The sequence below is a fragment of the Cupressus sempervirens genome, chromosome 11, assembly GCF_028749045.1.
Source record: "Cupressus sempervirens isolate cs-2001-9-10 chromosome 11, ASM2874904v1, whole genome shotgun sequence".
Taxonomy (NCBI): domain Eukaryota; kingdom Viridiplantae; phylum Streptophyta; class Pinopsida; order Cupressales; family Cupressaceae; genus Cupressus; species Cupressus sempervirens.
The window spans coordinates 752,920,593-752,935,804 of NC_143128.1; positions in this window are offsets into that span (position 1 = coordinate 752,920,593).

Sequence of the window (15,212 nt, forward strand, 5' to 3'; positions counted from 1 at the left end):
TTTGCTATCAAGATTTAACTATGATTTTAAGTCAAACTCATTGACCCATGTTTCATAAGTAGTGATTCAACATGAATCCATCTCTCGTGAGAATAAATGGAATACTTAGCACTCATTGGATCTGGGTGTTGCTCATAGGGATGAAGCACCGAGACTTCCCAAGAGGTCACCCATCTCAGTACTACTCTAGCCTGAGCGCACTTAACTATGGAGTTTCCTCCCTAGTTAAACCCAAAGCTTGCAAACCCATTTTCTTTAGTATCCTAAATCTATTATTCATATTTATCAAAGTAGTTATCCATTATACTATCAAAATTTTCACCCATCTCTCCTATGTATTCATTAATCTGATATAAAATAGGTACATCTTTTCTCCATACAACTATGCCTTTAGAAGGGAAGAATTTTTGTACAAAGAAAAATAAACCAGTTATGAGTGAACCAAACTTACATGGATTACTTCTGATGCTTTCTATGTTCTTATTAAACTAATTCAATAATAACTTGGCAAGGTCAAATGACATGGTGTTCTTCACTACCTTAAGAGCCAAATCTATTGCCTTACATGACAAACTTTTGAGACCACTAGAGCTATAGATTTTGTGGGCAATCACATGAATTCAAAATTTCAGTTCCATGTTTGTCATTCCATTGATCTTCATTCCTCTGCCATCCCACTCGGCAAGAGTCTTCTTCACCAGTTTAGCCCAAACTAGGGTTTTGGTCACCTTGACTTTGTTTAACATTGGAAGACCAGTGACTATGAATCGTCTTCCTTGTGATTAAAATGGCTGGTCCAACCATAACTTCCCATTGTGAACTTGAATCAATATGAATCTTATCCATTTTTCCTATAAATCCCTTGGCATATGCAAAAATAAGTGTCAAGCCCTTTTATTCCAAATGTTGATGCTCGGGTTTTAGAGTGCATTTCACACTTAACTCATTCAATGCCTCGTGCATTTCATGTGTTCCTAGCTCTTGAATAGAAGAATACAAATATGAGCATATATCATGCACAAGTAATACCTGACAAGAAACTATAGGGTCCAATGATTCTGCAATTGCTGAACTAATTTTGAATGTTGGAAGCTCACATTCTGCTCCTCGAATCAACATTTCTGATCCTTTCTTCGCTCTGCTGCTGGAGGAAGCCATGCTTGGTAGGGTCTTGAAGGGTTTCAAAAAACTTCAAGAATTCTTCCAGCAACAAACACATAGATCACTTAGAAGTACAAAAATTTCTCTTTGCAAATAGCTTTCAAAAATTCATGGCGAAAAATGAATTCAATTTTCTTTCTTTTAACAAATTTTCACCTTTCAATTGCCACAAATGCTTTGGTACAATCACTTGGTTGGTGACATGCTGTCTTTCACTCAGTTTTGTCTTTCAATACTCGGAATGCATTCGTAGCTCGACAGTCTTAACATTACTCAGTAGAGTCTTCAATAACTCGGTGTCCATACACAATACTTTAGTGTAACCTGACCTTGGTCAGGAGGGTCTTGCGACCCAACCTAGCTCGGTAAAGGTCTTAACCACTCGGTGATCCTTGTGCATCTTGAATGTTGATATGGATCATTCCTTCTTGCTCACAGGAATTGATGATAGATGTTTGCTTCAGAGTCTCAGTTCCAATTATTTCTATGGGAATTTAAGTTGATATGTTTGAGTCACCAAATTCTTGAGTGACATCTACTTTGTGACTCGGACTTGCATTCTTAGAAGATTTTGGTATCCATTGTTGCTTCATTTGCTTTTTGATATTGTTAGCTTTGGCTTTCTTTTCATCTTCAATTCTTCCAGTGTTCATACAGTTCTTGGCAAGGTGTCCAAGTTCTGTACAAATGAAACATCTTCTAGCGGTATCTCTTTTCCTCATGTATGTTTTACACATTTTGCTCCAATGTGCCCAAATTCTCCACAGCAGTTGCATCTACACCTTGTGTTTTAGTCCCATCCAAATATTGCTTTCACAATCTATTCTATTGGATTCAATATCTTGGTTTTGCATTTAGAAGATTTGTGTCCTTGTTTCTTGCAATTGTGACATTCACCTTCAAACTTAGGTTTCTTCTTGCATTCACTTTCTCTATGACCATGCTTATTGCAATTGTAGCACTTTCCATTGAATTTTTCTTTACCATTACTCCAACATTTGTTTGATGTATGACCTAACTTATCATAATGATTGCAAGTATGCCTTTGATTCTTTTGAGCTCCTTGCTTGGATGATTCACCTTCTTTTGTGTATCCTATTCCTTTTTTGCCTTTGTGTATGTATTGACTTTTCTCATTCAAACGATTCATGTTTTCTTGAGATTTCAACATTCTTTCATTAGTTTGATTTTTAGTGTTTAGATCATATTTGTAGTCTTTTATTCTCTGATCTTAAATTCATGAGTTCTTCATTTGCATTAGTGAGCTAATCAATGAAGTCTCCTTGCTGAAGGGATAGATGTTGAATTTCATTGTTCTTTTCTTCTATCTCTTCTTTGGTTTTGTCTTTTTCTTCCATGACTTTACATAATCTTACTGACTAGATTTCTTGTTCTCATTTCAGCTTTCTAACTTCTTAATGAAGATTGAAATTCTTTTCTAATAGGTCTTTGATTGCTTCATCACCTTCATCAAAATTTCTTTCTAGACAAATATCTTCAATTCTTTCTTCAATGTAGATATTGTCATTCATTTGTACTGCAAGATATTGTCTTTTTTTTAATGATTGAGAGAGTTGCTCCTTTGCTTTCTTTATATGCCCAATAGCCAATTAAAGATCCAATTTTTCATTGTCAATAGCCTTATCTAGCTTGTATACCTCCATTGCTTTCGATCTTTGCTCAAGTTGCTAAACTTCTTCTATGAGAACCACAAAGCTCTGATACCAATTGTTGGAAATATGAGGTAGGCAAGGCTACTGAGAGGGGAGGGGTGACTCAAGAACCAATAAAACTTTAATCTTATTCCACCCATTAAGCCTTCATTAATATGCTAATCTAATTGCATGCATGAAAGAATGAAAGAAAATAAACATTCATAGAAATTTTACAAAAGATATGGTGACCCAAAAGCCCTCCAAATAGAAAGTAAAACTAGGGCGGGGATGATATCCACAAGCTTTAGTATTGCAGTATAAAGTTATCCTATTAAGGCTTATAATTGAGCACTTCTGATGATATGCCTTGTTAGGAACAATAGCGACTGCTAGGTCCACCTTGTGAAAGGATTTACAAAACATACAATGAAGTATGCACTTGTAAAGAGATTTGTCAAAGACTATTAAGTCTACCTTGTTAAATGATTTAATTGATACATCTGTTAGGATGAACCAGTGGCTGATCTCTAATCTGCAACTCTGATTTGCTAGTTGAGATTCCTTTGAAATGTAAAGATCACTTTGTTGTGATAGATAAATCTTTGTTGCTCCTTATATTGCTTGTAACTTTCTTAATTCACACTTTTGCTCTTTATATTCACTTCATACTTGCTTATTTGGATATGATAAAATTCATTACATATATACCAATCCAAATCACAAATCAACAAAGTCGGTTACACCATAGGTTTCCATCAAGATCACAAAGTTAGCCCAACTACTGACACTTAGGTTTAGAAGACAAACTCGGTGATGTTTGAATACTCAACAACCATAGTCAACATTTGACATCGTGATGCACTCGGTAGATGTAGAAGCTTAATTCATACTAATCACTTCCAAGTAGCCTAAATTCGGTTAGCATTTGTGACTCAATGAACACTACGAAACTTGGCATATAAACTGAATCACTGGGTTAACATTGCATGGCTTGGCCAACACTAGCATTGCGAGCTTAGTATAAATTGAATCACTTGGTTGACACTTCTTGGCTTAGTCAACATTAGATTCTCATCACAAATATTGCAAGCTCGCTAGATACTAGAGACCATGGTTGACACTGTGCAACTCGGTTAATACTGTGAAGCTTGGTTAGCACTGTCACTAAACAACTCAATAGATACTGCTCATCATGAACTATATAGAGATTACGGAACTCGGTAGCAACTATAGAACTCGATGACAACTATTTTACTTAGTAGTAACTAGAACACTTGGTTAGCACTACAAATTGAAAGATAAGCTCAGTAGCAACTTAACTAATTGACTAAGGGTGAGTCACTAATAAACAAACTTTGACCGCAATGTCAAGAGCTTCAAGTTGAAGACCAAACTTCAAAGGAATTTTTTTAGGCTCTTAGAGCTTGTCATACCTTGACGAGGATTAAAAGAATCAAGGGAGGCCAACAGATTCTCTTTCAGCTTCCTCACATTCTCCAAGCTTTTGTCCAACAATATGAGAAGGTTTTCTCGACATAGGGAAATTTAGCTAGTAGGGACCATACTTTGAAAGAATGCATTGTTGTTACTCGAAACTAGTTTGTGGTTGAGCAACATGCTTTTTGTGAACAAATGCTTACCATCAGTGACCTTAAGGAACCAATTTTTTCCATGGAAGATAACAAGGCTCCTGGGTGTGATGGCTTCCCATGTGAATTTTACAAGGCTTTGCAGGATTCCATCGGGCCTAATCTAAATATAGTCGACCTTGAAGCTTTCTACTCTAAATCCTTAGGCAACATTATCAACAAAGGAAACATTAAATTCATACCTAAAGTTGGAGATCCTGAGGACATTTACAATTAGCGACCTATCACTTTGTTGAATGTCTCCTATAAAATCATATCTAAGGCCTTGGCTCTCAAAATTTGCCATTTTTCCTTTGATTGTGTGCCTAGAGAAGATTGGTTTCATCAAATCCAAATATGTTCTTGAAAATATCATTTTGTTTAGGAAGGTACAAAATAGGCTCACAGGTCTAAGCAACAAACTCTTTTTTTCTCAAAATTGACTTTGCCAAGGTTTATGACCACATTGAATGGTATTTCACTCTTTCTCTACTTCAAGCCATTGGATTTGGTCTAGTGTTTCTCTAGTCAATCAAAATGCTCTTTGGGGACACTTTTGCTTGCATTACCATCAATGACAAGCAATCTAAAGCCTTTGGTTTCTTTAGATCCATCCACTAGGGATGTCCTCTGGCTCCATCTTTATATGTTCTTGTTGTTGAAGTGTTTGAGTACCTGCTCGTCAATGCCATTTCCTTTGGTCATTTTAGAGACATTTCCCTGCCGAGTCATCTACTTAGCTTGTCAATGGGCACTTTACTGATGAATCATTTCTCACTCTCATTAAGGACGAGGAAAATGTTTATGATGCCTTGACACTTTTTGATTGGCTTTTGGGTCTACCATACAATGGCTTCCTTCCTGCTCCTACCTCTTGACTTGCATAATACAATTGGAAATGGATTCAACATAGAGAGATTTTCCATTTTTTGGGCACCCCCTTCACCTTTCAAGCCTTGAATATGGATCTTTCGAATGTTGTGCTTGCCAAGATTTTGAAAAAGTTGGATTATTGGCTCACCAAGTCTCTTTCTTTGGCTAACAAATTCTAGATCTATTTTAAGGTTCTGGATGCTACCCATGTGTATTATTCTTCATGTTGGGATCCCTCTAAGGATTCTTACTTTAAGCTAGAAAAGCTCCTTAGGTATTTTTTCTAGGCTTTGGGATCTAATCACCATGGTTTTCATAGAGTCGCTTAAGAGTATTATTGCCTACCCAATGAGTCTGGTGACCTTGACCTTATTTCTACTTAGAAATAAGGTATTGCCTTGTGTGCCAAATGGGTCATTTGTGCTCTCATTGTAGATGAAGCCTAGAAAATTCTTCTCAAGGATTGCATTTCTTTAGGATTACTAGTCAATAGACTTGCTTGGAAGGGGAATGATTTTCAAACCCTTCTCATCATGCTTGAATTAGTGTAAATCCAGGGCACTTTTATGGTTAAAAGCATCAAGAGAGCCTGGAAAGCCATCAAGTTGTGGCTTCATTGGATTGGTGATGGTTTTAGGGATGGATTATCTATGAACCAACATAGTATTTGGTCGTCTTCCCTTTTTGCAATGTAATGAGTTCCACTTGCTAAAGTTCAAGGTGCCAATGCACTCCACTTTTTCAAATGTGGCATCAAGACACCTAAAGATCTATTTTCTAGAATTACCATTGTATATGAGCAATGTTAGTATGCTAATAGAAACTAAATTTAAATAAAGCTTCTACAAACTAAACAGAATTCACAAACTTCAAGATAGACTAAGATGAGCTCTCAATTGAGAATATGAGCCATTAATGGACTCTCTCAATAAGAAGCTCTCTTGTTGAGTGGCTTTGTCTAAATAGATAGGATGTATGCTCAAGCTTATGCTTCAAAAATGGCTTCAAATGGAGTTGGAATTTGGGTGTGAGTGTATGGTTTTGATGTAAAATGGTTTCTCAAAATGGCATTATGACTTTACTTCATGGATTGTGTTATTTTGCAAAGGGGAAAGATCCAATTTATAGGCAAGAGGCTTGAGGGATTGAGGGCTAAGATGCAAGGATGGGAAAAAGCTCATGGAGGGCTCAGATTGCATGAGAGGAGAGCACATGGATTGTGCTTCTTTACAACCAATCAGGGAGTGACACATGTCACAGGGTGAGAGGATGGAGGAAAGAGGAAGGATGAGTCAACAAAGGAGGCTCAAGGGATAAAATCTTCATAAAGACCCTCATAATGGCTTGTAAGAGCAATAAAAGGGCTTGGAAGAGTCATTTATGGCCTAGTGGGCTTCATAAAGTCTTATGGTTGGGATATTTTGAGGGAGATGAGAGGAATTTCGACTTGGGCTTGATTAGGAAGGTTTTAAGCTTGCTTAGGATTGTGCAAATGATTAGAGGATGGATTAGGATGGTTTAGGATTAGCTTAGGGATAGGCAAGTGGATGGCATTTAATGAGGGTGGGTGAAGGAGGAGATATTTGTTATCTTTAGCTTGGGTTAGTAAGTCTTAACCCATGTTTAGAGAATGTGAAAAGGTTAGGAGGGGATTAGGATTAGGTTTAAAAACATCTTCTAGAAGAGTCTAGACTTTGGATGAGGATAAAGACTTTCTAGAATAGTCTAGAACTTCCTAGGATGAGGATGAAGACTTTCTAGAAGAGTTTAAAAATTCTTAGGATGAGGATAAATTAGATTTTTAGGAAATAAATAAAGTTTTATTTATTTCAAGGGTTTGGGTTGAGGAGATATTTATTAAAACTTTTTTAATAAACATGAGGATTAATATTTAATCTTAATTAAATATTTTGAGTTGGGATTAGGGGTAGGAAATGATGGGATTAGCCTTTAATCAAAATTAAAGAAGGATTAGAAGATTTTGGAAGAGGTTAGTGGTCTTAAGGAAATCGGCCAAGTTTTGGGCAAAAAATAAATTTTTTATTTATTTTGGGTTTTTTGGTCAATTTATTAATTAAATAATTAATAAATAAGGAAATACTATTTAAATAAGATTTAAACATTTTTGGGAGGGATTCCTTAATTAAATATTTTTAATTAAGATAAAGGGATTTAATGGCATAAAAATAAATTAATTAATTAATTAATTAATAAATGATGATGTCATCAGGAATTTTTTAGAAAATAAAAATACTTTATTTTCTAAAGGTTTTTAGGTGTCTACATTTTGCCCCTCTTTGATGTGATGCTGCAAGTGGCATGGCATCAAATATAAGAAAATAAGATGCCCAAGGCTAGAGCAGAAGAGGAGAGAATGGACTGCAAGATGCCCCCTCAAGAAGGCGGCAGGGAGAGAAAGCGAGGCTCGACGACTTCTTGAAAAGTACAAGAATCTGGGATAAGCAAGAAGACTCAGATTGGCTTAAGAGAAGAGGTTTAGTTAGCTCAAACTCTCACTACGGGAGAATGATAAAGGGAGAATCAGAGGCACAAGAGGAAGCAAGCTTAAGATCTCAGGGATTGTAGAGGGCGAAGGAGTGGAGCGCTATAAAAGGAATCTAGGATGGGGAGATGGATGAGGGGATTAAAAAGCTAATGCAACAGGATTTCAAAGAGTTAGATTGGTGGAAGATGGGTTTCGGAGATCCCTAGGACTAGGATTGTGGATCTCGAAAGATGAGGCTTGGTGGATTGATTTGGATTGGTGGATCCCTAAGACTAGGATTGTGGATCCCTAAAGCTAAAGGTGAGGAGTGATTCAAAGAGATACTGATGCATAAGCTGGGGTAGGAGAGACAGATGTTGGATATGGATGGGGGATAATGGAGATGAAGGAAAACCATTGAAGCTTTTTGAGCGGGGGGATACTTCAAAGAGAAGTACCACCATGTAGTTGAGCACTAGATTTGCTATAGGACTATTGGTTAATTGCTAAGGTTACCAAGAACATCAAGGCCTTTTCACCAACTGTCCAGAGGACTGACGGACTGACTCAAAAAAAACACGCAAGGATTGCCCCAGCATCACACATGAATCTCGAAAGAATCAGAGTGGAACCGACACTGGGTAACCCACAAGCAAAAAAAAAAGAAACAAATGAAAGACTTCATCAAAATCGTATGCTCAGAGTGCCCCATTCGCAGCATACCATGATATGGAAGATTGTGGCAACCTTGAGGAGGGAACAAAAAGATTGCTTGGAAAAGATACTTCAAGACCCAAAAGGGAAGATTCCAAATCAAAAGGAAGCAAAAATCCAAAAGAGAACCATTTGCCAATGAGATGGGTAGGACGAGGTACTAATGGACCAAGATCGAACATGAGGAAAGCTATATCTTGCAAGGATCTATCGGAGAGCACCTAAGCTGGTGGATCTGGATGAGTGATGCGTCTGGCAAGCTGAATTAAGAAGGATAACACTTTTGTGACAGGAGATCTAGCTAAAGGATACATTGGAATAGCTAACCAAGATTTGTGCAATGTGTGCAAGATGTTGATCAAGGATGAACTGACATGAAAGCTGGATAGATACAATGATACTAAGCTAAAGAGGATGTACAAGCTGACGGACCAAGATATGGTACAAATGTACAAGTTGTTTTGGACAAGATTGGATATACAAGCTATGATACAAGGTATGATACAAGCGTTGGATACAAGATTATTTACAAGTTGTACAGGAGCTCCAGATGATAAGATAGCAGGATGGTTCAAGTTGGTGCAAGATGCAGAAGCTAAGGATGAGTTGATAGTGTAAGATATGGATGTGCAAGGATGCATCCAATGATGATGATAGATCTGCGACCAAGGATGGGGACAATGCTAGGGTTGGTGGTAGCTGAGCTAATAGATGGCGCTAGAGTGAATGGCTAATGAGAGGATGACATTGGATTTGCATGAGGATAGCCTAGAGCGAGATACCAATGACAAGGGAGGATGGACAAGACAAGATCTCCAAGGAATATAGTGCCCCCAGTCAGAAGATGAGATGCGAAAGGAGGTCTTACGATGGATGTAATAGGATTGAAGCTAGGATGGAAAAGATGAAGGCCCTAGGGAGATGGATGATAACTGGGATGATGGGGTGAGGTTTGTAGAAGATAAGTAGATAGCGATAGATAAAAGCTGGAGGATGAAAGATAGGTGGATAAATTGGAAGATGGAGCTGGATGGCAAGATGTGACCAAAAGCATGAGGATGATAGGCTAAGCTGGGGATGGTTGGATTATTAATGACGCTTGTTTGCCAAGTTTTCATCATGGTACTTGTCCAAGGCGCTTGAATTGCCAAGTTTTCACCAGTGGATGCTTTATTTTTCTTTACTTTTTTTTGACTTTTTGACTTTGGACTTAGTTGGAATGATTTGGGCTTTCTTCAGGTATTTTTGGCTCATAGATGTTGGTAGGATGGATGAAAAAGGATTGGATTGAACAAGTGGAATGGTGGGTGGGAGTTTGACAGATAATGGATGTGAAGACATAAGGCTTGTGGGTAAATGGATGAGGAAAATGGAAAGATCATCATTGGAACACACCTTGAGAAGTGATAAAGTAGTGGGAAAGATGGTTTTGAGCGAGGTTGAGGAGAAAATGGAGGAAGAGAAAGATAAGGACTAAAAGTAGAGTTGGAAGATGGAGGATGGGAAATTTAGGATAAGAAGCATATGGACTAAAAGTAGATTGGGGGGATGAAGGATGCTTATATGGGGATTTGGATGAAGGATGGATGGATGAGGATTTTTGAGTAGCATGAATGGATGTCAATTGAGATTTTTCTTTGAGATGCATTTCTTTTATGAGCATCTTGGGTATCCACATGATTTTTGACTTTTTTAGCTTGGGCTTTTGTGGCCTCTTGCCTTTTTCTTTGATTGGGATTAAATGTTTCTTGTTTTGGACATGTATTTTAGAAGGGACATGTTGAGACTTGGATTTTTGTGGATTTTTGGATTTATGCTTTTGTATTTTGGCATCCAATATGCTTCTATTAGCCATGGGATGGGAACAAGAGCATGGAGGAGATGGAGGGATAATTGATGGAGTGATAGGGTTTAAAGGTTGGAAGAGATTTAAGGGTGAGTGCCTTTGATGATCTAGCTGGTGGATTTGAGGGGATGGAAGGATAGATTGGAACATAGGATATGGATGGATATAATTTCCCAAAATGGATGGAGGGAAGAAAGGATATGGGCCCAAAATAGATGGAAACGGGGAAGGTGTAGGTCCCAAAATAGATGGAGGGGATAAAGGATTCATATTAGGTATGTAAGGACCCAAAATGGATGGAAAGGGTGTGGGATTTAGATAAGGGATATATGGACCCAAAATGGAGGGTTGGAGATAAGGAGTAGGATGAGGGCCCAAAATAGATGCGGAATAAGATGGATGGGAACTTTGGGGTGGAGATGGAAGGACCTGGGACCATGCAGGAATAGCGGGGATACCAACATCTAGAAATACATTTTCATTTCTTTTTTCAATATGATGTTCATTATTTGGAACACAAGATGTGAGTCCATTACTAGCTGAAGGAGTTGGAGCTTCAAATATGATAATTAGCTCTTTTTTGATGGATCTATCATCATGGATTATGGGAGATGTATGATCATGAAGTAGAGGAGATGGGAGGATAGGATCTTGAGTTGGGTGGGCTGAGGGAAAGGGATCTTGAGATGGAGTAAGTAAGATGGTAGGATTTAGATATGGAGGGGATGGTAAAAGTGGATCATGTAGGGGAATAAGTGGGATGGCGAGATCTATTGTTCTATTGGATGATATTTCAACATGCTTTTGGACAAGATCTTGACAGGAATGGATGGGAGTGGATGCATGAGGTTCATTATATGGGATTTGGATAATGCTTGGAGGAGGAGATGTGGATGGGATTTGGAGCGATTCGATGGGTGGTGGGAATTTGATGCTTGCGGGAAGTGGAAGGATTTTAAGCAATTTGATGGATGGTATGGGGATGATAGCTATGGGAGATGGGGGTTATATTATAGATGGGGAAGCTTCATCACTGACTACTTCACATGGTTGGATTAGATGACATGGCTTATCAACTGTTGGAGGTGACTTTTCTTGTATTTCCTCTAGGAGATTCCTTGGAGACTCGTGTGTCGGAGGTGGAGGTGGTGGATTGATAGGAATAGCTGGTGTGATGAGGGTGGAAGATTGGAAGCTTGGTTGATTGGGTGATGGAGGAGAAGTTGGGATATCAGATGGCATGACTAGATAGTTTGGAATAACTCTTGGATTTTGGGGGATGGTTGGTGGAAGGCCTCTAAGGCTCTCAAGATACCTGTCATAGTCAACAAGATTTTCATCATCATTGGAATAGGATGTAGAAGGAGAAAGGACAATACGACCAAACACATCATGATAGGTTTGGGATTTCATGTTTTGATGATGAGTTGGAAGGGAATGGGGTCTTGCATATGGATGAACACGGAAGCTCATGGTTGGATTTGGATTAAGCCTAGATTTTGGATTGGCTAATGAAAGATTTCCTAGGGAGAGTCAAAGCTGCATGACAGACCTAAGGAGGATTGGCTAGAGATTTTTGGCTTTCTTGTGGATGGAAGACTTAAAGGATATGCTATCAAAAAGTAAGAGTTTTGCTTTCCTATGCACTAGATTTGGTGGTGGCTGTGTCAACTCAAGGATAGACTAATGATCTTATGGGCATGACATGAGATTGACCACTTGTGGGTCCCAACCTTTAGCTTAAGGTGATGAGGGATGACAAGTGACAAGGTTAGATTACCCTAGACAAAGCTCTGTCAGAGGGATAACCTTGGCAAGATGGGCTGATTGGTAGGATTGATTGGATAGCAAAGTCTGGCAGAGTGACAAAAATTCCTTAAAGGCTTGGGTGATTTTGGATTGGGTTGCTAGCTGGCTAGGGGGATGATTTGGATGGACTTTGGATTTTGGGATTGTTCTAAAGCAAAGAACTAGATAGATTCAATTGTGGTGGGGGAGCTCGGATGATTTTCTGATGACGCAGTGACTACGCTAAGTATGCCTTGAGCTGGGAGATTTTTGCTTTTCTGGGATTTCGACCAAAATTGGCAAACATTCATTCAAAAGCTATGAACAAACAAGCAGACAAAAGTTTTGAGCAAGCACATCAAACACACCAACATCCTATGAAGCTTTCTACAAGGATGAAATTTGGTTTAGCTAGGGTGTCCTCGATATACTCAAGGTACATGAGGCTTAAATCCATAGATGAAACCAAAAAGATGTCACACAGTTGAGAGGAGTGGTAACCCACTTCTCTTTCACTTCTCAAGGGTATAAAGTTCCTTGAGGCTTAGCCCGAGTGACAAAATTTTGATCCCAAGAGAGGTGTCTTTGGATTCACCTCTCGATCTCTATACTCCGCCGGAACGCTGGAGTTGAAGTCGTCCCAAGGGGTGATGAAATCCCCAAGCAGGCCTCCTAAAAAGCTAAGACAAGATTTTGGATCCTAATCTTATGCACCCAAGATGGCCTCGAAATACGACAAGGGGAGAGAAGACTTGGATGATCTTGGGCTAAAAGACAAATTCTTTTCCAACTGACACTTAATTTTTCTGATCTAGACTTTGCAAGCACTCATGTTTAAGAGACAATGTTCAATTCCAACTTGAAGCATTTAACAAAAGTAAAATCGAGCAAAGAATGAATACAAGAAGAAGAGTTAGGGTCAACAAAAAAGTAAACCCGCGCACCCGGAGGCCCTCCACATCAAGTATCGATTAATTTCCTTTAAGGAATTCAAGAGTTGGTGTGATTTTGTTTTAAGCCCAAAACAAAGGTGTGTGAGATTCGATTTCAAGCGCGTGCTCGGAGGCCCTCCACGTCAAAAGTTGTTCAATTTTAGTGCCCAAACTTGAAGTGTGATCGATTTAGTCGAGAGTTTTGGTCATTTAAGAATTTTGATAAAGTTAAAGCAAACGTTCAAAGACCAAGTGAGTGAGTTAGATTGTGGAACATTTAACACCTTTTTCAAGTAGACCCATCCCCATAAATGGCACTGAGATTGCAACCAATGGTTGAGTTCATGGGTGATTAGAAAAGAGGTGAGTCCAAGGAACTACTCAAATTGATTTTTGCAAATTTGTATTTAACTTAATGAAGTTTCTTAAATGTCCAAAAATCAAACTTTGCCTAAATTGCATGTGGAAAAGAGATTTGTTTTGTTAAATTTTAAAAGCTCCAAATGAAGTGTTTGATATTACAATGGTTAATTGATCCTTGGCATTCAAGATTGGATTTGTTGTTTTAATCATGCATTCAAGAAAAAATTGATTTTAATCCATGGCATTCAAGAGTGTGTTTAGCAACATGCATTCAAAGACAAGTGATTAAACATTCAAGTTTTTTCCTTTGAGCATTCAAGATTGAGATTTTGTGTGTTGTTTTAAGAACTTTGAAGTGCTTTGTTTTAACCTTAGATCATTCAAGATTGTTTTGGACTCAAAAGTGAAAATAACTCTTTGGACTTTGGTTTTCATTCAAGATTTTGTGTTCTAGTTTGCATATTTTAAGCCCAAAAATAATATTCCTAGATTGTTTTGATGCATGAAAAACCTAAGAAACATTCAAGATTTTGCAACAAGACATTTGTTTGGAACAAATAACAAAGCTTTTAGGACAATTTTTGGCAACCATTTAGGACTCTTAGTTTTCATGAGATTTTTAAAAGAACTTTAAAATATTTGCAAATGAGGTTCATTTTATCCTTGATTGATGCTTTGAGTTTGATTTAGATTTTAGTGTGCACTTAGTGTTGATTTTGAACCTTTTGAAATGGAAACTTGAAGTTCTTTTTAAATTTCCAAAAATGAAGTGTTCCTAACTTTGCATGAATGCATCTAAAACTTTGATGTTGCAAGGATGCAAATGATTGGATTGGTTTAGTTTCACTTGTTAAAAGGCTTTTTTTTTTTTGCAAATTTTTAGTTTTTAATGGATTTAAGTATGATTTAGGGGTTCATTTTAAGCACTAAAAAGAAGTGTGTATGATTTTTCTTCCTTAAAAAAAAATGGCCAAGATCTCCCAAAAGAAGAAGAAGAAGAAATAGATGGAATAAGAAGAATATAGACAAGAAGAGGAAGAAGAATTCCAAGTGCTTTGTCCACCTATAAGCTTGAAAAATCTGCAAACACTATGAGATAGACTATGAGTTCCTTTGTCTTCTTCATGCTCATGTGGACCTACAAAACCAATTTATACAATCCTACCAATCACAAAAACAAGCAAAATTAGCCAAAATTAGCAAATGACATACAAAACTTGACTAAAAAAAAGCTAATGAAGATGACCCATGCGGGGTCCCACCGGGCATGCCAAAATGTATATGAGCAATGTTAGTATGCTAATAGAAACCAAATTTAAATAAAGCTTCTACAAACTAAACAAAATTCATAAACTTCAAGATAGACTAAGATGAGCTCCCAATTGAGAATATGAGCCATTAATGGACTCTCTCAATAAGAAGCTCTCTTGTTGAGTGGCTTTGTCTAAATAGATAGGATGTATGCTCAACCTTATGCTTCAAAAATGGCTTCAAATGGAGTTGGAATTTGGGTGTGAGTGTATGGTTTTGATGTAAAATGGCTTCTTAAACTGGCATTATGAATTTACTTCATGGATTGTGTTGTTTTGCAAAGGGGAAGGATCCAATTTATAGGCAAGAGGCTTGAGGGATTGAGGGCTAAGATGCAAGGATGGGAAAAAGCTCATGGAGGGCTCAGATTGCATGAGAGGAGAGCACATGGATTGTGCTTCCTTACAACCAATCAGGGAGTGACACATATTACAGGGTGAGAGGATGGAAGAAAGA